Source organism: Larus michahellis, chromosome Z, assembly GCF_964199755.1.
Source record: "Larus michahellis chromosome Z, bLarMic1.1, whole genome shotgun sequence".
Lineage (NCBI taxonomy): Eukaryota > Metazoa > Chordata > Aves > Charadriiformes > Laridae > Larus > Larus michahellis.
The window spans coordinates 59,439,419-59,467,125 of NC_133930.1; positions in this window are offsets into that span (position 1 = coordinate 59,439,419).

A 27,707-nucleotide genomic window follows, 5' to 3' on the forward strand; every position below is an offset into this window, starting at 1 on the left:
ATTTCCAATTTTAAATGCAATACTCATTAATACTAGGTTTTAGGTCTGCAAATTCATGTTAAATTATTTCACAAAATTGATGTGTAAAAGAAAGGAACTAGAGGAAGATTTTTCTGATCTGCCAATCACAGCTAAGCGACACAGCTCAGAGATCAAATACTCAATATTTCAATCTAAGCAACAGAGACCAGAAATCACTGAATAACTTTTGATTGCAACTTGAAGAGATGCATCTGGTGATGAATATTCTTTAAACAGGAAAAGATAATTTGAATTTGTAGAATAAATCACTGTGAATTATCCACCTGCTTCTCTCTGCAAGCATGTTCTACCTCAGTTACTTTTATCATCACTCTTTTTTTGGTCACTTATGAAATACAGACTCTAGCAAGTGTCACAGAATGAGTCATAAACTGTTTAAAGAGATTAAATTTATATATTGACAAACCAGAATGTTGCTAGTAAGATTTTGACCTGATTCAGCACTAGGGGATTTAGAAAAATTGTGTAAAACCCCTCAAATATTGCAGATGAAAAGTACCTGGTTTACAGTTGCAAAAGTTCATGGTTTATTTTTTGATGTAATTGTGTCTTTTTCTTATGAAAACTTTTCCAGAGAAAGTGAATTAAGAGAAGAAATGGAAAAAACATGAAATTCACTGCTATGAATATGCAGGTGAAACATAAAATATGCTCTCACCAGTTCCTTAAGTTTAAGATGTCATTTTCACACTTGTAGGCCAATTTTATTCCTATTGGCATAGTTGCTTTACCACTAACTTAATTAGGAACAGAACTGGCAATTTCAAAATGTTCTGTTACTAGAGAAGATCTTCAAAGTTTATCCAACATTTATGCAACTGGAAGAAGGTAAGTTCACAGTTAATAATAAATTCATAATTCAACGGTCAATATTTGTATTTATAGGTATTTATAGGTCAGAAACTGTGTTTATCATCTACATTTTCAGACCCCGTAGGCTTACTGTATAAATTAATCTTTAAGTTTTTGGTTTTCATACTCTACTCTTTTTCCTGATATAGCTGAGTGGAACTGCTCCAACTTACCTCTTAGCTAATGCAAGGATTATTCATGGATAGGGAATTGAAGAGTGAAAATTCATCCGTGCAGCTGAGCTAACTGTTAGTGCCTTGTTAAAATTCTACAAATTGGTAACCTAAATTCAGTGTTTTCTATATGGTGACTCAAGTGATAGTGGATTAAGCATTTTAAATTCCTTTTGGAAAGTTGTTACATTAGAACCACATTGACGCAGGACAGAAGGCAGTTTAACTTGCATTAGTGGCATAAGGACTCTGAAATAATACCAAATTGTGTCAGTCCTCTTGAATTACCAGAGGAAATCAGTCTAGCATAAGATACAGATAATATTGAATGCAGGTTAAAAAGATGAGTTTCTTGACTAATTGTACGGAAACAGGATGTAGGAGTGCTACTTCAGGCAAAACTCCATTCTAATGTAAGAATAAACATCATAAGGATCATTTAGGTAAGAGCTTGAAGATCTTGGATTCCCCCTAGTTTGTGAATCCTAATTTGTCCAAATTAGAGTCAATTGTCATTCCTGAGCAGGTCTATGCATACAGTATAGAAGTAGGGATATTGTAAATGTCTATTTAGAAAGCAGCTTTGCAGAGAATGACATGGGTGTCTTGGAGGACACAAAATTAAATATGAGGTAGTAGTGTGCCCTAACAATGAAAGGTGACTAATGGTATAATGGGCTGCTTTAGGCAAAGCTTAAAGGTTCAAGGAGGTGATCCTCCGCCTGTGCTCAGCACTGGTGAGGGCACACCTGGAGTGCTATGTCCAGTTCTGGGCCCTCCAGCTCAAGAGAGGTAGAGGTAGTACGGAAAGTACAGCAAAGGGTCATTAAAATCATTAAGGGATTCAATCGTCTCATACAAGGAAAGGCTGAGAGAGATGGGACCATTCAGCCTAGAGAAGAGAAGGATCTGGGGGGATCTTTTCCATGTGCACAAGTGCCTGAAGGGAAGGTGCAAAGAAGAGGGAGCCAGGCTTTTCTCAGTGGTGCCCAGGGACAGGATGAGAGGCAACGGTCACAAACTGAAACAGAGGAGGTTCCCTCCTGGCATCAGGAAACACTTTTGTGCTGTGAGGATGACTGAGCCTTGGCCCAGGTTTCCCAGAGAGATTGTGGAGTTTCCATCCCTGGAGATATTTAAAAGCCATCTGGACATGGTCCAGGGCACCTGTCTCTAGGTTGCCCTGCTTGAGTGGGGATTGGACAGGTTGAACTCCCAGAGGTCCCTTCCAACCTCAACCATCCTGTGATTCTGTGATTCTGTGAGACAGGTTGGTGTCCTGAGTGAATATTAGGTAGTTGTTGAGCAGTGATCTCAGCCTCACTCCAATATGTATCTAGACTGCTAACTCTTCAGGGTAGCAATGAAAATATTTTAATTTAACTTAGTTTATGATCTCATTCTATAAAAATTGTCTTAGCCATAGGATTGTTCTGCAGAAATACTCTCTGCAATTTGTGAAGAAAGAAATGAGCCTTGTATAAATGAAGCAGGCAAGGAGCTGTAGCAGTATCAGGTCTATTCCCAAACCAGAATTAGAGATGTCTTGTCCTAAGTAGTTAGTTGAAAGTCTCCCATAACTATTCCCTGTCGTGATTTTGGATGTAGGAAGTTTGATTAGCTACTGCTGCTAACAGAGGGATCAAGGTCTATGAGATGGTAGGAAGAGTTGAAGTCAAGTCCTGTAACATTTGCCTGGGTCCAGTCCTATTACACCAGAAACAGAAGTTGAATAAAGCCGTTCCCTCCATTTTAGCCCAGCCTCCTCCTATGTGAGAAAGCAGCTGTGTCTCCAGTATGCCCTTGTGTCACTATGAGATGTAATCCTCAGCTGCAGAGGAACACTTTTTGCCCAATGTTAGGTGGAAAATGAGGAATTAACTCTCTACAAGAAATCTGTACCAGCCTACTGCTCACCATTTCTGGGAATGGGGAAAGGAATGAATGGAAAACTTACTTTTTTTTTGTGGGCTTTGGCAAGTATTTTCTATTGCTTTTATTTAAAATATTAGAGTGAAAGGGTAATGGCATTTTTCCATTACCTTCTGATTCATGTCTAACATTTTACTAATTTTACTAACTATTGTATCTCATGAGTCATGTTATTCTTCCTTGGGTCTGTGGCTTTCTACGTCATTATAATAATCTTTCTACATCATTACATTAATCTATTAAGATGTTTTAAAGAAAGTCTTCTGTGATAAAAAATTCCTGAATTACACTAAAGTGAATCAATGTATCTGAGTAAAAAGACTGTGTATGCAATGACAGTACACAACAGCCACACAGTTAAATGTAGAGATATAGCATAGTGATACAGTCTAGTGACCTATGCTGTATAACATTCTATATTTTAGAAATTAACTGGTAGAGGGAATATTTATTTATTTATTTATTTATTTATTTATGTATTTATTTTTAATGCCAGATGAAGAAGAAATAAAAGGCTTGATCATATCAGACTCTGTTTGTAGGTCTTCTTCATGGAAGTATTAGCAATTTGGCTCAGTGGATGATGAAGGAGCTGAAGGGTATTCAATCTGGCAGATATATTTACACTGTGACCAACATACCACAAAATATTCTATGATGCTAGTAATTTGTTCAGAAAAGTTACACTGTGTCAGGAAATGGAATTATATGACATTATTTGAACAATACTTTTCAGAACGCACTAAAGAAACTGTTTAATTTCAAAAATAGTTACCTGTATGGAAATAGCTGGGGTAACAGCGTACCTGGTATGTCAAATGAGATGGCTCAATATCACGTTCTATGTAAAAATGAGTCAAATTTCTTCCTGGAGCTGGGTTCCAGCTTCTTTGGAAACATAATTTTCTACTGGGTCCAGGTATTTCTATAGAGATAGCTGGATCTTTTCTCAGAAGATCTCTTCCATAATTTTTGGACAGTTTTAAGAGTCAGCATCACTATTGTAGTGTCTTTCCAGAAAGTGGATAATCTGTTTGGATAAACGCAAACTGCATATATGACTAATTCACGTTGTAGTCGTGATGATGAATCTTTCTCATTTCAACTTAATGTACACATCACTGAAATTACAGAGGATAGGAACAGTGGGTGGAAGACAAAGCACTTCAACTTTAAGCATCTTACTTGCTGTTCAGTGTATTGTAATATGAAATAATGATTTCAAAGAAAAGAGGTATTATGCAAAATTTTGTTATGCTTTAATAAAATTTGTGTGGCCTGTTTAAAAACAATCTCATATGTACACACAGTTTTCATATGCCCAAATCATTTTTAGCTAAAAATATACCAGAGCCCATAATTACATAAAAGCTGCAAAACCAGCAAGCTGTAAGTTATGGCTTGTGACCATAATTTAACTGTAGGTGGAGAGATTAGATAGAAAATTTGTGTAACTGCCTGCTAACATCATCTAGAAATATACTATTCTTTGGAATAGTTGACTACATTAAGAAACAAAGAAATGAACTATTTCATTTACCTTTTGCTCTTGTGTTACAAACTGATGTTAGTATAAGCTTATACTTAAAACAAGCTACTCAAGTTGCATCTATGCTAGTATTATAAAAAAACCTCACATGGCTGAAACCTTTAACAGTGCTTTGTGCCCTTATCACCCCCCCCCTTTTTTTTATTCTCACAAGTGTGTTGCTCAAGGTTCTTTCTTTTTCCTTATTCTCCTTTTCTTCCCTTAGCGCAGATCTGCTACTTTCGCTTGTAATAGTCACTTCATTTCTGAATGAAGTAGATTCTAATGGACTTAAATAACATCTGTTTGTCACACTTTGGTCCAGGTTGGCCAATGACAAGACGACAGATGCTTTTCCTCACCTCTCGCTCCAAGGTGAAGAAGAAGAGAGATAAAGAGTTTATGAGTTTAGAATAAACTAAACTACTTCAATGAAATACTAATAATAAAATAAAAAAGGAAATCATGAAATACATACAACATATACAAAAATATACAAAACTATATCAAGCTCCCAGGGAGGTGTCACTGGCAGGGACTGGCAAAGTTCCAGACTGGACTCAGTGGCAAATTGGAACTGGAACACACTGACTGGGATCAAAGGCAGATGAGCTGACAGAATCCTCCTCAGATATCAGCCATTGAAGAATCCAAGCCATTGAAGAAGAACCCAACTCTTTAATGCCTCAGCTTTTATACTGAGCATGGCAGATGGGATGGAATATCCTATTGATCAGTTTTGGATCACCTGCCCTGTCTGCTCCTCCCCAAACCAGGACGCTATTTCCTGGGCTTGTTCTATCACCTGTTTACCTGTTTAATTTCCAGGAGAATTAAACTCTTCTTTCTCATTGTCCTTTCTTTCTTTCTTTTTTTTTTTTTTTTTTAACCTATTGCCTCCTACAAGTTTTAACTTTATAAATGGTGGTTAATTAAAGTCAGGATCAGAATGTAGACCTTCTATGAGGTTTTAATCTAAAAGCACAAAAGATGGTAAAGAACACAGGACAGAGTTTCTAATGAAGCGAGATCACTCTTCAATACCTTCTGAGCTCACTAAACCAGAAAAAAAAATCCCTCCGAACTATTCAATTTTACTTAGTCCACATATTATTTTCAACAAATTCTTGGGCTTAAGGACAACAGATTGGTCCTCAAAGTAATTCCTTCAAATGAGAATTCATAAAGTACAGACAGTGTCATGTTTAAAGAAGTTATTGTAATTCAGCTTCAAGTCTCATTTTTAGCACTGTAGAGTGATGAATTTTGAGTGAGTGATGTGAGTGAGTAAAAATTATTGTAAGGATAACTTTAATTCTTGTAAATGCCTAACACTGAGTTAACCTATTTGTACACAAACACATATTAAGAGTTACGCAGAAGCCTTTTCTCTGTTTCTTACCTCACTACTCAGAGTGGGAGGGGTCAAAATTTCTTCCTGATACAGAGCACTAGAAACTGCAGAACTGCTTGGTTCATCTTCTAACAATGTTTCAGTCTCTGTTGTCAGTTTACCATTGTCACCACTGTGTCTATTACCATGTTTTTATCCCTAAACTAATAATTTCCAGGAAATCTCTGTCTTCTTCACACTTCATCTGTCCATCATACTTTTTCTGTTGTCTCCCTAGAGCTTTATGATATCAGATGTGATTATTTTCCTGTTACGGATTGTGAATTCCCTGAAACAATGACCATGGATTTTAACAGCCAACAAGGATTTACAGAGTTTGATGTGAGTCCTGCAAATGGCATACCTTTTTATATATTTAAATTGTGTAATACAGTATTCGTGGTTTCTACAGAATACGTACTGATTACTACCTTACTTGATCACCTAACTCTCAATGATGAGACATATGACTTGGTAAAAAAAATTATTAATATGTAGACTTATATTTAATAGACATTACTTGCTGTATTTATAAATTTAGTATTCTATAATCATATTTACTCATTAAAAATGTAATAAAATTAGCAGGGTCTAGGAGTGGACACTAAGTATACGGTAGCATAATTTTGTATAAGGCACTGTAAGGTTAATAATAGTAATAATAATAATAATATAATCATCAACAACAATAATAATAATATCAAGAGCCATTCTTTTAGGATTCTTTGAGCTACTGCAGAAATAATTTCATTTTGTGTGTTAATGACTACTTCATTTAATTTTTTTTTAATAAACAAAAAATGTGATAAGCAAAATGTCTGTGGCTTATGCACAGAAAACATAGCAATAAAACTCAATTATGGGTTACAATAGTACATCATAGCCTTAAATTTCTGTACTTGTTTAACACCTACAAGTATTTGCAAATTTCCTGTTATATCCATGTGTTATTGCCCTTCTACTCTCTCTCACTCTAAATTTTCTATGTTTTCTAAGATCTTTTGAAATTTCTCTAACAATACTATTTAATCCTTCACACTAAACATGCATTAATCACCAGGATATAGTGAAAAAGAAGCTAAGTATTAGGGGTCAGTATTCTACTATTTAAAGAAAAAATGAAAGTAACATCTTAATAAGGAACTTCCTAGTGTGTTTCTCATTGAATGTTCATTTGCAAAGCTATTTTAGTCCAAGTTGTGGAGCTCTTATCTTGGTGAATTTACAATGCCTTGAGAAAAATACTTTCTTTTTAAAAAGTAAATAAATCAGCCTTTCTATAAATTTTTAGGGAATTTTCTTGGGACTTCTGCAACAAAAATAGTACTAGGTAACATCTGTTGGAATACCATCTCTTGCTAAATCAAGTATCACAAAAAAATTCTAAGCATAATAATTTCTAGACAATTATCTTTGCCAATTAAATTTGTAATCCCATCAGAAATTAATCAGGCTTATTTGACAAAAGTTTGTCTGGTAGGAATTCTGTTTCAATCTTTCCTTCTCCATTAGTTCTTTGTAATCTTTCTATTATTTTGTGCATGACTGATTTCTTGTTAACAGGTTTACAGTTTCTTGTGCCTTGAGATTTAAATAAAATATTCACAATTTTCCTAAGTTATGTAATCTCCCTGATGTTCAAGTATTTTTAGAATTGTTTGTCACGTACCCCATAAATTAGTGCTTAGTAGGTTCTTGGAGGTAGTAGTTACTGGACCTCCTGGTAAAACAGTCTTAATGTGTAATCTGTTTTAGCCACCACGTTCCTCAGTTCCTTGAGGCCTTTAAAATACTACATGGATTTCACATATCATAAGAGTATCAGTTTGCTTCCAGATATACAAACAAAGCATCTGTCGGATTTGCCTACTGTTTCTGGTTTCTGAACAATTTCATTTGTTCAAATCCAGTAAGCCTTTTACATGCTAGGTAGTCTCCTTGGTCTAGATCTCCAGTTTATTAAAGTCCTTATTACACATATTAGAATAGGTAAGACTTAGATCCCTTCGTATTTTTTAAAGTATTTTGAAATACTTAAATGACTAATATATCCCTCCTTATTATGTTTCCTACTGTCATGTAGATTATTTTCTCCTGTTCCTTTAGTTTTCTACTTTCTTTTCAACAGTTTTCAACTGAAGATTTAAATTTTCAAACTAATTCTTTGTTATTGCTTTTCTTCTTCTAGTTACTGCCTTTGCCACTGAACTAGGATGACATTTTAGCTCTACATGCCTTCTTTCTTGATTGTGGACTTTTCTGGCCACCCAACATATTCTTTTTAAAGAACTCTTAAAGTTCTTGTATTTCTACCTCTTATTTCTTTTAAAAAATAATTTCATCCTTCGTGTTATAAAGTGGCTTTTCAAAAGCCCAGATTTTTAACACGTATGTGTCTCTCTATACATAAGGTTTTGCATTGCTTTTCAGCCACCTGACTTGTGTCTGAAACTGTCCTCTGCTTGCTCATAATGAATGCAATCACACCATGACTATCACTGATCTCTGGTCAATACTGTCTTCTCATTCAGTGATTAACTTAAGTGGTAATATGTAGTATCTCTTGAGATGTTATTGAAGCAGGAAGACTCACAAAAACAAAACTAGTAAAACAGAACAGCTGAAAGAAAAAAGTAAAATTGTACTTAATTCTGTCGTGGTCTTTCAGTTCAATTGCAGCATTAGTTGATACCATTTAATTAAATGAAATTATCTGAGATGTTAAAATGAAATTATGCATAAATAGGAACACTTTTTTAAAAGGCTTATAATGGACAAACATGATATATATATATGAAATGTATTAGGATAAGAGTATCAAAAAGCAAACTTTTCAAAAGGAAAATTTTGTGAAATTACATGTGTTCCATAATTTCAAGTATTGAGAAAAACAAACTAGGGGAGGTTCTACAATATGAAAATTGACTGCTGTCAATTCTTGAGTATCTCCACAAGGTAAAAATGTCTTTTCACTAGAAGATTAGAAGATTTCTTTCTGTGTATCACAGAATGATCTGTGGTTATGTGACTGTGGTTTAGAACCTACGTATAGAGAAAAATTATTGTGCAGCAGTTCAAAGGGTCTGGAAATCTCCTAATCTTGAAACTGTTTTCAGTTTCCAGAGGTCTACACATGGACTAAAATCTGAAGCTACTTCTCTGTTGATAATTGCTACCATGCAGGGCAACCAAAAGCAATCACAAAAGGTGGAGACTGTATTAAAACCAAATAAATGCATAGCCCATATTTCAATATTGTCTGAGAAGAATCTTGATGTAATACAGAACTCCTGTGCAGGAGGGGAGAAGGGTGAACTCTAAAACTCCCCTCACACAGCAATTTTGACTGGGAAAGCAAGGGTCGATCTTTATATTTTAGTCGTTTTAATGAAAAGTCATGGTATAGAAAATAATGTTTCATCATAAAATTGTACAGGGAAACATCTCTGCAAACACTTAGGTTTTAAAAGCATTTTTTCCTGGCACGCTGCCACTGCTTTGATTTTGGTTTAGTACATAAAATAAGCATCGATAAAAAATGGAAGAAGGCTAAGATTTGTGAATTCTTTTACTACTGTTTTATGAAGTGCTTTGTTTATTTGGAAGCTAATAGTGCAGAGATTACCTCCTACTTTATACAACTGAATCCCATGGAAAAACTGAATACATACTTACTAGGTTTCATCTGTCCCTTGGCAGATTATACCTAGACAATTGAAGTACATCAGGTGGAAAGATTCACATGCACTGGAAAGGAAACTAGTTTACTTATCTGCACAAAATAAAAGCTACTTTACACACTGAATTCTGTTGCGGGTCCTATCTGTAACTGGCGCTTTGCAGGCATGAAAACTGACAATCTTTTCTACCAGCTCGGTAGTAAAGTATGAGAATCTGTAAATATGAATTTCCTCCTCAGGTGTGGACAGCCTCTCAACAGTGAGCTTGACAGGGCAGTAAAGCCACTGCTCAAAGTCACTCAAGGTGGGAAGTGTGTGTCAGTTTTAAATTAAAATGACAGAAAGATAAAATGAGTTGGTGTTTGTTGTACATGAGAGACCAACTTTACAGTTCCTGAATCACTCTTTGCTCCGCACTTATGTGTTGAAAGAGGACTGTAGAGGGAGAAATCTTGAAGTGGCAAAATTTTCGTGTTTTATTTTATCTTGACTCTATGTAAAACAGCAAAATGTGTTTCACTTCATAGCTATAGTGTCCGCTCATTAGTAGCTACCATAAAAAAAAAAGCAATTAGCAACCCTTCTGTCTCCAGATCCTTCTCTGTTTTAAAACTAGCACTTAGATTGTTCTTGCTCCCATATTAATTTTCAAAAGCCGCCAATGGTGCTACCTGTGCTGACAGAATTGTATCCTTTTGTGCAACTCTGCCATGTAGATACTTAATTTTAATTTTTTAATAAGAATTTAGAGTAGCTGAATTTGATAATATGTTGAAATCAACACTCTTGCAAAGCCAGACTTCTGCCATCTCAATGGAAAGCTTAATGATTCCATTGCTTGTTAAGAGAAATTCAGATTTCTTCTTTCTTTTTTCTCTTAATCTACCAGTAAAAGCCTGGAAAAGGTAATGTTCAATTTGCACTGGCAGATGTGTTATGCAAGTTGTCTATTTCTAAAACAATAAAAGATACTTTAAAAATGAATTTATGATCCCCTGAGAAAAAGACTCACTAAAGTTATGTGTGACAGTTAGGCACTGTTTTACACTAAGTAACCTGAGGGTATGGTACTCAGATTAAGGAAGATAAAATCTGTACCTAATAAAAAAAACATTGACAGATTTAGTCATATCATGTCTTTCTATTCATACTAAGGCATTCATTTATTGACAATAAAATGCATTATTTTAGTATGTCCATGTAGAAAGAAACAAATGTTTTGTTCCAATGGAAAACTGCTTCTGAGCCTCTCTCCTAAATATCAATTTTGAAACAATTTTAAATACAATTAAAATGAATACACGATACTTCAGTTTAAATTTTTATGTTGGAATCTCCTATTTGTGAGAAGCACTTAGAAAATCTAAAACCGGGTACTACGGCACAGCAGTAGCCTGAAAGTGCTTCCTGTTCACAATGAACTACAAATCTTATTTTATGTATTTATGATGCATAAACTGAAATTATTATTGTCTAGTGAAGGAGTTTATTAATTTATTTCCCTATTAATGAAGGAAACTAAATGAGACAACAATATGCCTTTTCTGCAAAGAAGGCTAATTGTACCTTGGGTAGTGTAAGGCAAAGCATTGCCAGCAGGTCAGGGCAGGTGATCCTTCCCCCGTGCTCAGCACTGCTGAGGGCACACCTGGGGTGCTGTGTCCGGTTCTGGCCTCTCCAGCTCAAGAGAAGTAGAGGTAGTACAGAAAGTTCAGCAAAAGGTGTTGGATGAAAGGGGCAAAGCAGTTTTTGCAGAAGATAAACCCCCTTGCGTTCTAACACTCCTCACTGAGGTGGGAGGCTAGGTGCGGCTAGGTTTAAGTTCTGAGTGATGCCCAATTCAGCACTATCAGTCCAATCGCGTTTAATATGTATTAAACTGTTACAATTTGGATACACTAATAGTGGGCTGCACCTTCAGTCTAGTCATGCTCATGAACTAGCACGGCCACTCTCAAGTCTTTGGTCGCGTTCAGTGAGAAAGCGAAACGACCAGCAACTTAAACAGTGCTGATATATATCTTAAACAACAGATATATAGGTTCTTAGGATTGCCGGTGATAAATAAACTGTTTGCAAAGCACGTGCAAATGAAAGTACACAAAACGTGCAACAAAGTTATAAATGATACAGCCTGGCTATAAATGTAGGGTAGAGATTCTCTAGAGAAATTTCTAAGTTTCCCGAGAAAGTGCTTGGTGTAATCGAAGTCTTACCCAAAGGCGTCCCTATGGGGGGGAAGAGAGGCTCAGCCCGTCGACTGATCCCGGAAATCAGCGATGGAATTCTTTGCGATGGTGTCTTCCCTGGGTATCCCCCCTCTCTTGGGCTATTTTTATACTATTTGTTATTTTCAAGGTGGAGTTCGAGTGACTCTAGTCATACATTTATCATGATTGGTGTAAATTTCTCTCGCTTCACAATGAAAGGTATAGTTTATGAGAAATTCAGGTCGCAGGCTCAAGAAAGAGTGGTCGCACCTTGGAGGTGGGTAGCCTTCAGGATGGAGGTGTGTTTTGGTATTATAATGACATTATAATGAGCAAAGTTTGCACAAAGGACAGCATTTCATCAAAATTTGAAAAAATGTTGTCTCTGAGTAGCGAGCGGGCAGTTAATTCGCAGCTTATCTGTTTCATGGTATCGTCCCATTCCCGTGTCTGCTATACATCATAAGGTAAAGCCGTGGAATAATTGCATCCTGTCCCATACCACATGTACCTTCACAAGCATCCTTATCAGGGAACCACAGGTGTTGTATTCTTCATGCCAGCTGTGGCTGTTTTCTACCTCAGAAACCTGTTGATTTTATACTTTTCCTTGATGTGTGAACAATGCTGTACTTTTGTATTTTTAGCCAATTTAGTAATTATTCCACAAAGGGTCACCAAAATCATTAAGGGACTCAATCGTCTCATACAAGGAAAGGCTGAGAGAGATGTGACTGTTCAGCCTAGAGAAGAGAAGGATCTGGGGGGATCTTTTCCATGTGCACAAGTGCCTGAAGGGAAGGTGCAAAGAAGAGGGAGCCAGGCTTTTCTCAGTGGTGCCCAGGGACAGGACGAGAGGCAACGGTCACAAACTGAAACAGAGGAGGTTCCCTCCTGGCATCAGGAAACACTTTTGCGCTGTGAGGATGACTGAGCCTTGGCCCAGGTTTCCCAGAGAGATTGTGGAGTTTCCATCCCTGGAGATATTTAAAAGCCATCTGGACATGGTCCTAGGTGCCCTGGTGGACCTGCTTGAGGAGGGGAAGTTGGACAGGTTGAACTCCCAGAGGTCCCTTCCAACCTCAACAATTCTGTGATTCTGTGAGATACTTCATGGAATAACTCATTTTAATGAGCATGCTTTCTTTTGTCTGTTCTGCTGTCTTTAGTGATCTATGTATATGACCAGTAAAATGCCTGCAAACTGGTTTGAGGTCTTGGGTAGATGTTAGTAGCTATCAACAACTTCCTAAAAGTCATTCAAGTATATTCAAGTATATGCTTTTTTTGCACATGTTTTAAGAAGTTTATAACAGGAGACACACATGAACCCAAACCCTACCTTTACATTTAAGATCAGTGACTTAATGGTTACCTTTCCATTATACAGACTGAAACCCTCAAACTCAAATAAGTAATATAACAGTTTCGGAGTGTTGTTACTTACCCCTGTGATTAGATTTATTATGAAAAAAAAAAATGGTGCTGGGAGTTTTGAAGGTTTTTGTTGTTCCTGCTTTCACTATAACGTTTTGGTAGGAAAGTTTCTGCAGAGTAGAGGTGGAACGTAGTGGCCAATGGTCTATAGGCCAGAGTGTTTTGCACGGTTTCAAGTTCATAGCCCCACCTGATTTATACTGCTGACAGCAACTGAAATCCAAGGCTAATGCCCTGACTGAGCATTAGACTGTTAAGTAATTGGGCATATTATAGCTGTCACAAAATTTTCAGAAAGTTACTGATTATTTTTTACAGCATAAGACCCAAACCCCATGTTTAAAACTAAAAAAGAAGTTAAAATGGAATTCTTGTTTTCTGCCCAGCCTTAGTTGACGGAACACTGAAGGCTTTAAAAGCTTATCACCTACACTTTGTGTTGCACCCAGCAGCTCTAATTTTCATTTCAAAGGAACTTTTCTTGTCAAGAGTACCAAAGGTCTCAAAACCCCCTAGGGAAAATTCTTAGTCTCCATTATTCACTGATTGCCTACCCTGACTTGAGAAAATTTCTGTTCCTCTGTGATAATGAACTAAACTTTTTTACTGAAGGTGCTGTGAGGATTATCAGTAGCAAAGTATGTTAGGCACGAATATTTTTGAATACTGAAACTGAGGCACCGTACAGATTTTAAAGGGTGCTGAACACTAACATTTTCACACAAAGTACATCCTTCATCTGCTGTTTCAGAAATATAAACAGGGAAGCCATTTTGTACCATGATATAAGGCATACTAATGAGGAAAAGGCCATTATCATATTATCAGAGTGGATGTGCACATGCTGTAACAAATCCATAAAATCTAAGATTTCGATTTATCGAAGTTCTCAAATCTTTGTCCATAATAGAACTATGATTTTTGTCACAGAGTAAGAAGTTTCAGAGGTCTTTATAAACAAAAGGCAAATAGGGGTGAAGGAAAACAAGTGATAAAGCATGACAATAAGAAAGTGCCTTGTTAGTTTATTGTTATACGGTGCTACACTTTTTATTTGTGTTTGCTATTTGAGTTTGGAAGAAAAGCATAAAGAATGCCTATCTTCAGGGAAAAAAAAACACAAACAACCAAAAACCAAAAAACAAACCCCAAAACATTTCCATAAGATAGGAGCATGAAATATGATTAGTTTATTAAGACTGTGGAGGAAAAATTCCTTAGATCGATTAATAAAAAAAAAAAATAGTTCTCTAGAATTTGTTGGTTATCTCCAACAATAGAAATGTATACCAAATGCTTTCACGTGAGAAATCCGAATCCACCAAATGCAAGTTAAGATCAGACAAATTCTTGAATTTTACTAACTGAAAAGTTAATAGTAATTTTGGCAAATGGTTCCTCATAATTTTCATGTCTGCTCCTAAGCTGCTTTTAGAAAATGAGAAAAAGGAGAGCAGATTGTATAGGAGGGCATATGCTGATTATATAATTCTTTGCATGGTGTAGTTTAAACTAAACCAAAAGTAGCTTCTCTGAGAGAGTTAGCAATGCCTTTAGTTTCTCATAGTGTTAAACAGCATCCAAATTGCAGCAATATTACTCCTTTTAGCCAAAATAGCCATCGAGTTCAGTGTGAACATTTTGAAAGCCAGGTACTCCTTTGTGAAGGAAAAGGATATTTCTGGCAGAGATAAGGTGAGTTGCTGCAGCAGTCCCCTTGCCATTCATTCTACATGCCAATACTACTGCTACAAGTAAATAAAGGATTTTAATCTACAGTGCTTTTTGTCTGATTTTACATAATTGCTGAAAATGTAAACAATAGGATTTAATTAATTAAAAAGTCAATTTTTAATTGCTTGTTTAAATATCTCTTTTAAATTAAATTTAATTTTCCTGTAGTCACTTGTTTTCTTGGGAGGATCTCCCTTTGGTAGGCAGTTCTTTTACAGATATGAAAACTGTTACAGACTATCTGTCTCATCATTCCTGTGTCCTGCAAGCTCTGGGTGAAAAAAGGGACTGGTTTTGCTTGTTACTTCCTTGTCAGGTCATTGTCTTAGCAGTAACTGCTTTATGTGATATCCTAGATACAGGCAGTACTTTAAACGCTTCTCACAAATCTGTCACTATGAAGAGACAACGCTTTCCTTTCTTTTGCCCAAATGTCAGGGCAGCACTGTTGAATTTGAACAGTGGGGAGCTGTAGATACTCAGTAGTTAAGGGAAGAGGTGAGGAAAGGTTTTGATGGGCTTCACACTCCCAGGATGATGCAAAATACAAAACCTTGTCATAACTTTCCCTTGGTGTCTTTCATGATACTTTTTCTGCTGTTGCTCACTGTGTTAAATCTTTTTAGTCCTGGGGACTAAAAATTCAGGCCGGACTCAGAGCAGGTTGCCTGTGGCTTACATAGAAGCACAGTATCTCTATGAATATGCCTTAATTTCTTGTAGATAATCCAAAATTTTTCAGGATTGGGGTAAATGTGCTCTGTTCTTTGGCATACTTCTGAGTTTCCTTGTAGAACAATCAGATAATCTTCTGTGATTATTTTATGCCTTGTTTCTACGTTGGCACGCAAAAAAGCCCTTTCAAATGGAAGATGATATTGCTAATGACTTTTTGGAGACCTGCTATGAAAAACTGTCTTGTAACATCTTAAAGGATCTTTAATGTTCTTTCTATAAAATTGTTTTGTCACTTATATTCATCAAACGTTAGATTCCTCTTTCCTCTCTGTGATCCATAAATGCATTTATATCACTCCCATTGGCAGATTTTATACTTACCTGGTATGCAACCTCTATGGATGTATATCACTATAGAAGACAGACAACTGTAAGGCTACAAGTGCCAGAACTAGGGAGAATTTCTTATGTACTTACCCTTCAGGTGGCTTGACATGCTAAGTACCAGGCAGCTTGCACACATACCTTTGTATGTGCATAGTTCTCCCACACCAGCCTAAGCACCTCAGCGCACAGGTCCCTTTAAGCTTTACTGAGGTCTAAAAACTCTCCACAGTTACTTGAAAGGTTTCATAATATTCTTACACTATGAATGCTACTGATTGTCTTAAATTATGTACAAAGTTCCAGCTATATTAACTATGTACAAAAGACTGCCATGTGTAAACTGCATTTATAGGAGCAGTTTCTACTGACTATTCAGAAGGTCCTCACCTGGATGCAGCCCAGCTGATTCTGCAGGAAGATTCCCCGGGGAATGGGCTGGCCACCCAAACTCTCCACACAGAGAGGTAGTCAATGCACCAAAGCACTTAAATAAATAGTACTGGTACCCTTCTGGGGCTGCCTGGGGGTAATGCAGGACTGATCCCACCTGGAAAGCTCCTGTAAAAATTAGACTAATACTTTGCTGCAAACCTGGCTAGAAGTTAGTCTGTCTTCCCATTCCAAGGTGGTCCATTGCCTCCAGTCAGCCCATTGCCCCTCCAGTGCAGAGCCTCACTGGGCAGGTCTTGCACCAACCAGGGAACTGCCTGTTCCAGTGCACACAGGCACAGTTATAACTATATGAAAGTCTTGAATTTCATCCTTTTATCACATTTATAACTTAAATTCCACAGAGCTTGATGCATTCTGAAACCCAAATAAAGTGTTTTACATGAAATTCAGATGGAAAGATAGAATCCTTCTATCCCCGCCCTGAGGTGAATGCTATAACCATAAAGTTATAGCTCTATTTGGGTGTAGAAGCTAGGAGTCTGACACTCGTGTTGAAACCAAAAAGAAAAACATTAAGAGTAGAACCTAAGTAAATGTCATTTGGATAGTCTGTACACTGTATAGTAGACAACTCTGTGTGTGTAAGTCAAGGATCCTCAGCAGCTCTGAGGTGTGCAAATAATTCTTCAGTTCCACAGGAAAACTGAAACACCTATATGTATATATTTGGCTTGGAGTGAAGCAGATTTAATTCTTGGGTGAGTCATAGAGAAACTTTTAGTTGTGACAAGGACAGAGGTTTTCCTTGAAAAACAAATACCGGTTAAGAACAGTTTGTGCTTAATGAAAAAAAAAATCCATTTCGTCTAAGATGGGATGTTCCTTTTTTAGATGTTGGTATAAAAAACAAAGGAAACGAAGAGCTGGATTCACAGCAATGCTAGAGCAGGATTCTATTCAATAATCTAGTCATCAAATCAGCCATCCTGCATGATGTGGCTATTTAAATTCACTTTTTCTTGAGAAAGCTATACTATTCCCAGAGATATTAATTTATAGAATATGTTGGAGTATTAGGAAGGAAATATTGAGGGATACTGGCCCACTACGTTGTACAACTCAAACTATTCAGGCAGTTTTACAGCAGGTGGTACATGTAGAAGTGAAAGACATAATGAAATTAAGTCTTCCATGACTGTATTTGCTCCTTTGAACTATTTCCTAAAATGGAACCTCATAAAGTATCACCAGTTTTAGGAATTTGGCTTTGAAAATAAACATCTGAAAAGGTGTAGTTACATTGACCAAATTTTTTAACTAGTATGTCTGATGAGATGAAAACTTTATTAAATATCACTTGCCAATTAAATAATTAAATAAATGCTGAGTTCTGTCCAACATTCCTTCCTCAGGAAACTGCAGTTAATATAACGCTAGTGTGTAGTTCATACCTATATGTATTGTATTTGTTTGACAAATGCAATATATCTTCTCTGTTTCATTCTGTTTTTAAGGAGAGATTTATGGTCCTATTTTTCTTTTGCCTGACAGTTGCTATCTGATTATTCTAATACTGACCTTTCACAAGTCATGTCTCCCACTTCCAGTATTTTATATAATGTCTTACAAATTTAACTCATATTTAGAAAGAGGCAGGTTTTGAATCACTCAGTCATTTTTATGATAAATTTAAACTTGGTTCAAAACCCACTGAATCTATTGAGAGGATTCTCATTTATTTCAGTGATTAGGCTCCTTGCTGCCTGAGCAGGTCAGCTGCTGTCAGTGGATCCACCCATGAGCCCTGCAGAACCCTACGAGTGACTGGCTGCCAACCTGATGTAAATCCATTTACCATAACTCTTTGAGCCCGACCTGTCAGCCAGTTGTTCATCCAAGGTATTATGGAATTGTCTAGTTGTATGCTGGATGTTTTTTCCAGAAGGATGCTGTATTAAAAGCTTTGCTAAAATTAAAACCCCACACCTACTGGCTTTCTTTAGTCAAATAGATGGGCGAACTTAAGGAAATTAAATTAGTTAAACAGGACTTTCCCCTCATGAACCCATGTTGTCTGTGGCCAATGACTTCATTGCCTCTCAAGAGTTTTTCAAAAACTCTCATAATAACCTTCTCTGTAATTTTACCAGGCACTGAAGTGAGACTGACAAGCCTGTAATTACTAGTGTCTTCCTTCTCAACCTTCTTGAAAATTTGAATAACATTTGCCAGCTTCCAGTCAACTGGAACTTCTCCAGATTCCCAAGACCATTGAAAAATAATGGAGAGAGGTCCCATGACAACATCGGCTCTTTCAGTACCCTGGGATGAACCCTACTGGGCCCCGTAGACTTATGTGTATGCAGCTGGAGCAGCAGGTCTCGAGCGACTTTGACTTGAGGTCAGCTGGGAGTTTATCATCCCTCAAGTTGCAGTCCTCCAAGAAAGGGCTTCAGGAGTCCCAGGTCCCATCATTGGTGTTAAAGACAGAGGTGAAGAAAGAATTAGGCATTTCTGTTTTCTCCACGTCTCTATTTGTGAGGTGACCAACACCATCAAGTAATTGACCGATGTTGTCTCTGATCAGCCTTTTGCTGTTAACGTATTTTGAAAAGCTCTTTTTGTTGTCCTTCACAGCATTGGTTAGCCTGAATCAAGCTTTGGCCACATGAATTTTCTCCCTTCAGTGTCAAACAGCATGTCTATAGTCTTCCCATGTTTCATGACTTTCCTTTTCTGTTTAAATTCTAGAAGAAGATCACATTACAGTTATAAGAGGTTGTTCTCATTACTATTACAGCAGTTTAATCAGACAAGAAGCTGATTGCCATAATGATTTTAGCCAGGAGAGTCCAGAGAAGCTGAATTAATAAAGAAAAAGTATTGGTGAAAAGTTACTTTGTCATAGTATGTGACATTCAGTTTCACTGAAAGAAACAAAAGGGAAAACAGGCAAAAAATATCATTAAAATGAGATGAATATATGGAGTACAGAAAAGGGATATTAGTTGTTTTGTACTCAGTGAATATTAAACTAGAGAAAAATCACTCAGCTGCAAATTGCTCTTAGGTAAAAATTTTTGAGCAAAGGACTTGTCTGTCCTTTATATAGTATCTCCAGACTTTTCATAGCTGCGTCTCATCTGAGAAAATTTTCAAATATTCTATGTCAGTATGACTCACACAGGAAGTGCATGTGTAGATCTTACTGATCCAATGGCACCTGCAATATGATTGTATGTCAAAGTCTGGTGATCTTGTTTTATTATAAAACAGTTTGTAAGAATGGGCAAGATTGTCACGAAACAACTTCTTCACTTAAAAAGTGTCTGTACTTATCATACTGTATCTAATTATTTTTTTTCCTTCTGCCTAATAATCGTCATTCTTGAATAATAACAGGTATATTTATCTTGCAGGAGGGGACAATTGTTTTGGAAAGATTCAGAAGTTGAAAAGAGGAACTGCGAAGATTATGATGAGACTTGTTGCTAGGTAAATCTATGAGAGACCCATTTCTAGAGGTCATTAAAAATGTATTATTACATTTTGATGGATTAATTTCTTTTTGGATGAGTGGAAAAGTGTCCCATAAAAAAACTCCCACAGAAAGAAATTTTGAAATATTAATGAAAAAATCAGTTCCTGAAACAAGATAATTTCCCAAATCTGATCCTCTCCAAGGGTAACACAAAATATGTAAAGGAAACCGTCAAACTGTTTGGGGTTTGATTGTTGCTATTTCCAGTGGAAAGTAAATTTTTCTCAATTTAGTTGGTTAAGGCCATAAACTGATTCATTCTGAGCAGTAAATTCACAGTATTGCCTCAACACTTACCTACCATGGTTTATCACCCTTGATATTACAATTGTATGGCTCCCTTGGTGCAAGGAGATCAGATTATGCTGAACTACAGGCGTTATAGCCTAACAAAGGACTATGAAGGCAGTTAATGACAGCTTCTTTTACCAGGACTGAAATGTGTACTGTATTTTCTGTATTACATTTGTACTACTAAAGTATAAGTGATATACATATGTTTATGCATGCTCATGTTCATACAATGCCATTTTGTCTGGCAATTCTCCTGTTAAAACATTGGTGAAAGGAGATGAAATTTTGTGAAATTCCAGATTTGTGTTATTTGAGGTATTTTATTTAGAAAATTGTGAATCAGAGACCGTGAGTGCAATACTTTGAACCATGTCACTGCCCAGGAGTGCACCAGGCAGGAAGTACTTACTAAAAGAAAATAATTCAATGAAATTTGATAATGAACTGAAATCTAACGTTAATTTTATGGGCTGAGGTCTTCTTTCTTTGGTCAAAATAAACCACCTGAGAGAAAGAGTGGCTCAGTGGACAAATGTTTCTGTGCTTCTGTTATCCTTTATCTCATATCAAGAAGAGGAAAGATGGGAACTTTCTAAGGTAAGTGGTATTGCAGGACACCTGATAAAGGTATCCTTTTTATATAAAGGATATATAAAGATAAAGGAAACAAGATAAAAGGTCAAATTTTGTTTTTAAAATAGTTTTATTAGACATGAACAAGACAGTCCTGGCAACTGGCAGACGTCAATATAACGTGATGTTTTATTGGATCAGAAAATATAGGAAAGAGGAAGGAATGGGATTAAAATTGTTGAAGTATATGGTTCCCAAGATTGACTTTAAAAACTGAGCATTTACAAACCACTGTGGGGAATTTTCAGTAGTTTGTTATATTTGGAAGAATATTCATTTATTCATCATTGTTTAAAAATGATCACAGTAATAGCAGCTACACAAATGGCTAAGCTTCTTTGCTTTATTTAGGTTCAATCATGATATATGATTTAGCTTCTGGATTTGTTGATATGATTTTGCATTTATTTCATCTGCATTTAGAGGCATTGTTCAGGTACTTGAACATACCTGCCTTGTGCCTTTGCCCAATGGCGCCTAAAACACTCACATGGAACCAACAGGTATAATGCAAGACCCGTGGCAGCCCTGAACACTTGCAAAGTAATGACAAGAGATCAGGCAGGATAGCATAGAACACTAACATGGTTCAGGCAGCTGAATGCATTCTTTGGTCTTAAACTGTAAAAATCGTAGAATTAATGATGGAAAAACAAAGAAACAGTATTCTACAAACTCCCCTGAACAAATAACTATGTTTTAGAATATTTATGGTCCAAATTAAAAGCTTTTGCCTAGCTGTAACAGTAAGTAAGACATCTGATAGCTGTGTAAGGCAGGTTCTGAGCTCAAGAAATTCACAACTGTCACACAAATAGAACTGGTTTCATTGTTACCATTACATGTTTTTTAGGGAAACTTTTTTAGGGAGGTTTTTAGTTTTAGGTCAGACTAACAAAATTTTTAACGTAAGCAATACTTTGAGATTTTTCAAGGAGTTTGCTAAAAAAAAGTAATTTCCCGCCATTTACATTTGTAATTCTTCATACACTACAGTGTGTGAAACAAGTAGAATAAAGATGCTTAGGTGATAGGCTGAAAACAGCCAAGAGAAAAATAGTACCAAGTTGAATCCAGTTTCACACAGTTCTGACAGGGAGCTTCCAACCATAAAGCACATTATATTTAGGGAACATTATATTTAGGGAGCTATTTGCAGAGGAGAAAGGAGGAGAATGTATGCTGCCTGTACTTACAGTTTAACTTCAAAATGAGCATAATTTATAAAAGCTTGATCATACTGATCAAGGATTCCTAAAATAGAATAAATAACATGTAATGTTCATGATCTTATGGAAGTGAATATTTGCTGATATGAATCCAAAAATATGATTCGTAGAAATAAAGAGCTGAGAAGAAAAGCAATAGTGAAATGAACACACATTCATTTTTATTTCAAAAGAGCTATAACCAAAAAAAAGTATTTAGGTTTCAAGGTAGAGAAATAGCAACAACTATTTAATGAAAAGAAGCTGAGCAACTTTAATATGGTCTTCTGCTATGTAACTATGATTGACCAATAAAAACTTTCAATGCAATAAGGCTCAGAGAAGAAGGGCAAGGGCAATGCGCCCATGAAGTTCAGGGAATAATTAAGGCTGCGACTAACCACAGCGGTTGCAAAGAATCTGACTCTATTTCAACACAAAGGAGACCAGAGTGGCCCCTTTAGCAGCCATCAGCAGCTGAGTGGATCAACTGGTGGTGTAAATGTTTCTCCATGAGTCCATTAAAAAAGTGTGAATGTGTCCCTCAGTTAGCCAGACCAGCATGGAGGGGAGTGAATACCTGTCTCAGACCAACATATAAAAACTAGGTAACTAGCCAAAGAATTTCAACAGAAGCAATGGACTCGAGCTGGCTTCAACCTACAGTTGCGTTCAATTCTTTCCCAGCAGCTGGGGACACCTTGCATCGCACGTTACAGAGACCGGTCATGGCAATCACATTGGTACTGTGATTGAACTGTGAAATTGCTATATTTTTCCAAGCGTAACTTTCATTTGTATTTGTTTTCAGTACATTTTGTGTCACTCTGCTAAATCTGAAATTCCATATAACATCAACTATCTTTAAATAAGTCGTTTGATATTAAACATTATACCCTCCACGCATGGAATATATAAAAGAACCTGGTCAGAGAGTATTTGACTCTGACAGTATCCAGTATAATAAAACCTACATGATGTCATACTGCCTTTCAAATATTTGCCGTTTTTATAAGATCAAATATGATATGATTTTTATTGTCTAAAAAATTATAATTTCAAAACAAATAATATTTTAATAAATTTTGAAGCTTCAAGGCAGTTTCTGTGGGTTTTTTCCTGTATATTTCCTCTTTTTAAGAGTAATTCAGAACTTCAGTTAGTATGACAGTCTAATTAAAAGAAACATCCAGCATAATGATTATTATTTTTATAGTTTTGTCCACTCTATGATATCTTATGCTCTAACTAAATATTCTGAATGTAATTTGTGCTCTTGCCTCAGAGTGAATCACGTTTGTACTAAAAAGATGCTTTTAAAATGAAATGGATTGGTATAAATCCAGCTTGAGTTAGATTTTTTGCACTAGCTTGAAAAACAATAACTTGTTCTGGAAAATGTTGGTTGTGTATGAGCAATGACATGAGAAACAGGAGAAATTAACGTAAAATCAACATGAACTATTAAGTGGAAGCAAAGGTATATTGTTTTCTTTGAGCATTGATTAGTTTAGTATTCATCTGGTTCCAATAAGTATTGATGTCTACGGTGTCTTCTCTCTATGAATTAAAATCCACAGAATTTGGATAAGAACATTGATCCAGATGAAAGCTTATTAGAAGTTATAGGAGGAGAAAATGTAAAGTGTTTTTTTTTTTAAATTCTTTCAATACTTTTATTAAATGTATATCCACAGAACTAGCATAAACATATTTTATTATCATCTGCTTATCTGTTTGTATCAAAGCTGCTGTTCTCTTTTATCTGTCTCCTTCCCATCCCAGGCTTAAATATCTGAAGCTATGATTCAGTTATTTGTGTGCAGAGGAAATTATTAAACTTTTCTTGAAATTCTGAAGCATTTGCAGCATGGCAGTCATATATCTAAGTATAACAAAGAGGATATCAATAGAGATGGGAAGGATTTATTTCCTGTTATCAAACCTTCAAAAATATTAAAGTTTAGGTTATTCTAAATCATAGTCGATTGTCACAGATATCAAATTCAGAAGCTGTCCTAGTATTACTGTACTAGGATACGGTTAAAAAAAACGTGTCTTTTGTGTTTCCTGCATCAACTATGCCCTAGGCAGACATGAAATTGAGAGTCTGCCCTGGGATCACTGAAGAAGAATATCTGTGAGTCCTGTATACCCACCTCTACAGACAGCTGTGGACGCTGTGGACAGCATGTAGCACTGGAGGTTCTTTTATCTCCCTCCTCATACCACAACACACTCTTGGGATCAGGCCGGAGGGGATGGAAGATGGGGTGTACAGAAAGGGAGTGTGGTTCATTAAACAGTAACAACTATCCCTCACTTCATTATCTTCTTTCACTGCTGAAAGGTGTCACCATACACACCGCTGAACCCAGTCAGATTTTATTTTTCTGTGTGTTCTGAAAACTTATTTTCTTTTCAGAAAAATCAGCTTTCTCATTATTCACTTCTGTTATTTTATTCAATACATTTCATTTCTTCTCTTCTCACCTTACTCTAACTCCATCTCCTTCTCTGGATGCCATCTCTATTCATTTCTGCGGCTTACATTTAGGAAGTGAGAAAAATATCTAAGAAAAGGAACAGACTCAAAACATTACTAAGTGACAGCACTACAAATCTCAGACATCACAGTAGATCACTTGTATTTTTAGCAGGATTTTTTATTATTTTTGCAGTAAGGAATGTATGTTTTTATGTATATTATAATTTTAGCAGATAATAATAAACAATTTTATATCCCTCCCTATACAAGATTTGCTACCTGCTCATTCATCAGCAAAAGGGATAGTTATAAAAGTAAATAACACCACTTAGAAATCAGTGAAGTAAAGTGAAAGCATGTAAGCATGATTAATTAAAAAAAGATAAACAGTATTTTTATAAAATTCCTTTGCACTGTATGCATTTAAACTGTGTATTTAATTGACATTAATAACAATAAAAGAGTTGTTTATTTTTATCTGAGGTATAGTTACCTTCTTTTAAGAAGCAAAGAAGTGAAGGATAAAAGGCAAGTAGCTAGAGGTACGTTTTTGAAGCACAGAAGTCTAAGGGGCTATGTCTAGGCAGGAAGAAGATTCAGTCTGAAAACTAAAACAATATAGTTCCTAAAAAAGGACTTAGAGAAAAAAAAAAAAAAAGAGAAGAATATTATCTAGAATTACACAGCATTCTCTGAGTTCATTCAGTCTTAACAGGGGCAAAATCCTGTCCTTGATTACAGAATGATATTGGCAGATTAGCTCTATTAGTTTTCCAGAACTGAAACCAAACTTAACCTCAACAAATGCCAATAAAGTGCAGGGTTAAACAAAATGCTATGTTTTTGACACATATTTTGTCATTTGCAACACATTTTTTCTAGGTCATCTGAAATGTTTTGGTTCATTTTCTTACTTTTTTGTATTTGCTGTAAATTCTATTATGGACAGACTTTGTATTTCCTATTTAATTAAATAACAGCTCTATTTGTACCTTTGCAGAATTTGCCCTCGTCTCAGTTTAGATTATTACCGAGCTCTGAACATTCAACATAAAAGGCAGATATTTTAGAAAAAACTGATTTCCTCTGAGCAGATGAAAATAGTGTGTCCAGTTCCAAAGGAAATTTGATCAGAGACAGAAACTATGCACATATTTTTGATCTGAATTTACTTTCTGCATTCATTTTTCTATACTTCCTCATTGTCAAAATGGACTATGCTTTGCCCATTAATCATAGGAAAACCTCCTAAAGTTTCTAGTTTATTTCTAGTCAGGAGTTTTTAGGGATATTTTTACTTCTCTATCCCCCTCCCCCAATTTTCACATTAAGCTTTTGCTTTCCCACATAATTTCACTTAAAAGTTTCTTTTTTTTTTCTTTTTTTTTTCTTTTTGTGTCTCTTCTAGGAGAAGGAAATAGTGTGATTCCAAGTTAATTTGCTTGTCTTACAAAATGGACCAGGTTATGTCAGAAAAACAAATAGGACTGAAATCAGAAACCAATCACTATCCTAGAACTAAGAAGAATAAATGGAAGGGGAAAGGTACTAGTAGTCTTAATTTTAGAAAACTCGAAATAACTTCTTGCTTATTCACTTTTAATTATAGCAACAGTGCTTTGAGCAATGAGAAATGACTCCCTAATGGAAGGTGAGAGAGTCAAATCTGTCAATGAAAGAAACTGTCCAGTAGAGGCAATTTCACACCTCCAGCAGTCCATGTGCAACCAGTGGTGAGGCTGAACATATACTCTCAGTAGGTACAACACACATGTATACAATATGTACATACATGGCCAGCCACATAGATTAATGCAGACACACTCAGCACTCGCACAGTAACACCACCAATGGCCTCATCCTGGTCCCCTCTCTGGCTAATCTGATAAAGTTTTGTTAGTGGCAAATTTATACAAACATATACAAAGTGAGTATCTCCAGCAGCTGGGCTCAGATACTTGGTCTGTCCAGCAGCTACTCCTGAATCCCTGCTCTCCCAGGTTACTGGCACTTTGGCACGTGAACCCCTGATGCTGCAGGTCCATGCCAGGTGCTGGTGCAGACCTTTCACACACACCAGCACATGCATAGCTGCACAGCTTTTAGCGGACACCCAGGCCCTACTGCCTTACCAAGTATTTGAGGCTAACTGGTCCTGGTCCCTCCAGTAGTCAACTTCCAGTTATTTTACTCAGGAGTATGTTCATTTACAAGAAATTCACACACATGTTATCTGGCCTAGGCTTAGGTCGACTTTGATACTTGGCTCTCAGGCCACTTATTCTACACCCTGTCTGGTATTTGCTAGCTGTCACACACTGGTGTGCGCATCCTCCCTCGCTGCAGTTGCAGGCACCATAGATGCACAAGCCTCTATAACCCACGGTCCCCTGCTAGTTGCTGGTACTCGGATCCCCATGCACTCATACGCACTCAGAGAGTCTTTCATCCAGGAAAAAAGTTAGAAATGGCGATTAATGAGAAGCCTGCACTAATCAGGTGCAGGGTATGGCCAGGCAAGTGTACTGACCAGCCCCTCTTTACACATAACTGGCCTCTTTTATCCCTTATACCTTTATTTTACCCATACTTTCTCCTTCCCCATCCACCTTGAGTCTTCTGTTTCACCACAGTTGGTCTTTCCTTAAATGTCCCATAACATTGTCTTGCGCAATTCTCCCTTGCATCCTGAAATGAGTCCCATGCCATGTAGGCAGTGACACCATGAGATGTTCTGGATCTGCCCTGTGGCATTGCAATGCCAGATGACCCCAGCCCACAGGGCTAGTGCTCAGACAGGTCATTGGGATGTCCCAGCTTGCCTCGTGCCTCTGGGCTCTAATAACTTCCAGACTATACAGACTATATTTTACCTCAGTAATAAAACCGTAAACCAATAAGTTTAAATTTAAGAATCCAAATAACAGCTTTGCACCTTGTGGGGTTGCTTGTCTTTAAAATAGGCATGTGGTTAAATATTGTGATGAGATTGAGTTTTGTATTGTAAACAAGTATCAGACTTCAGGCAGACCACCTTCATTTCACTCTTAATTTCTTGATTTTCAGACTGAATTTGCCCATGAAGACTTTTTAATCATAAAGCA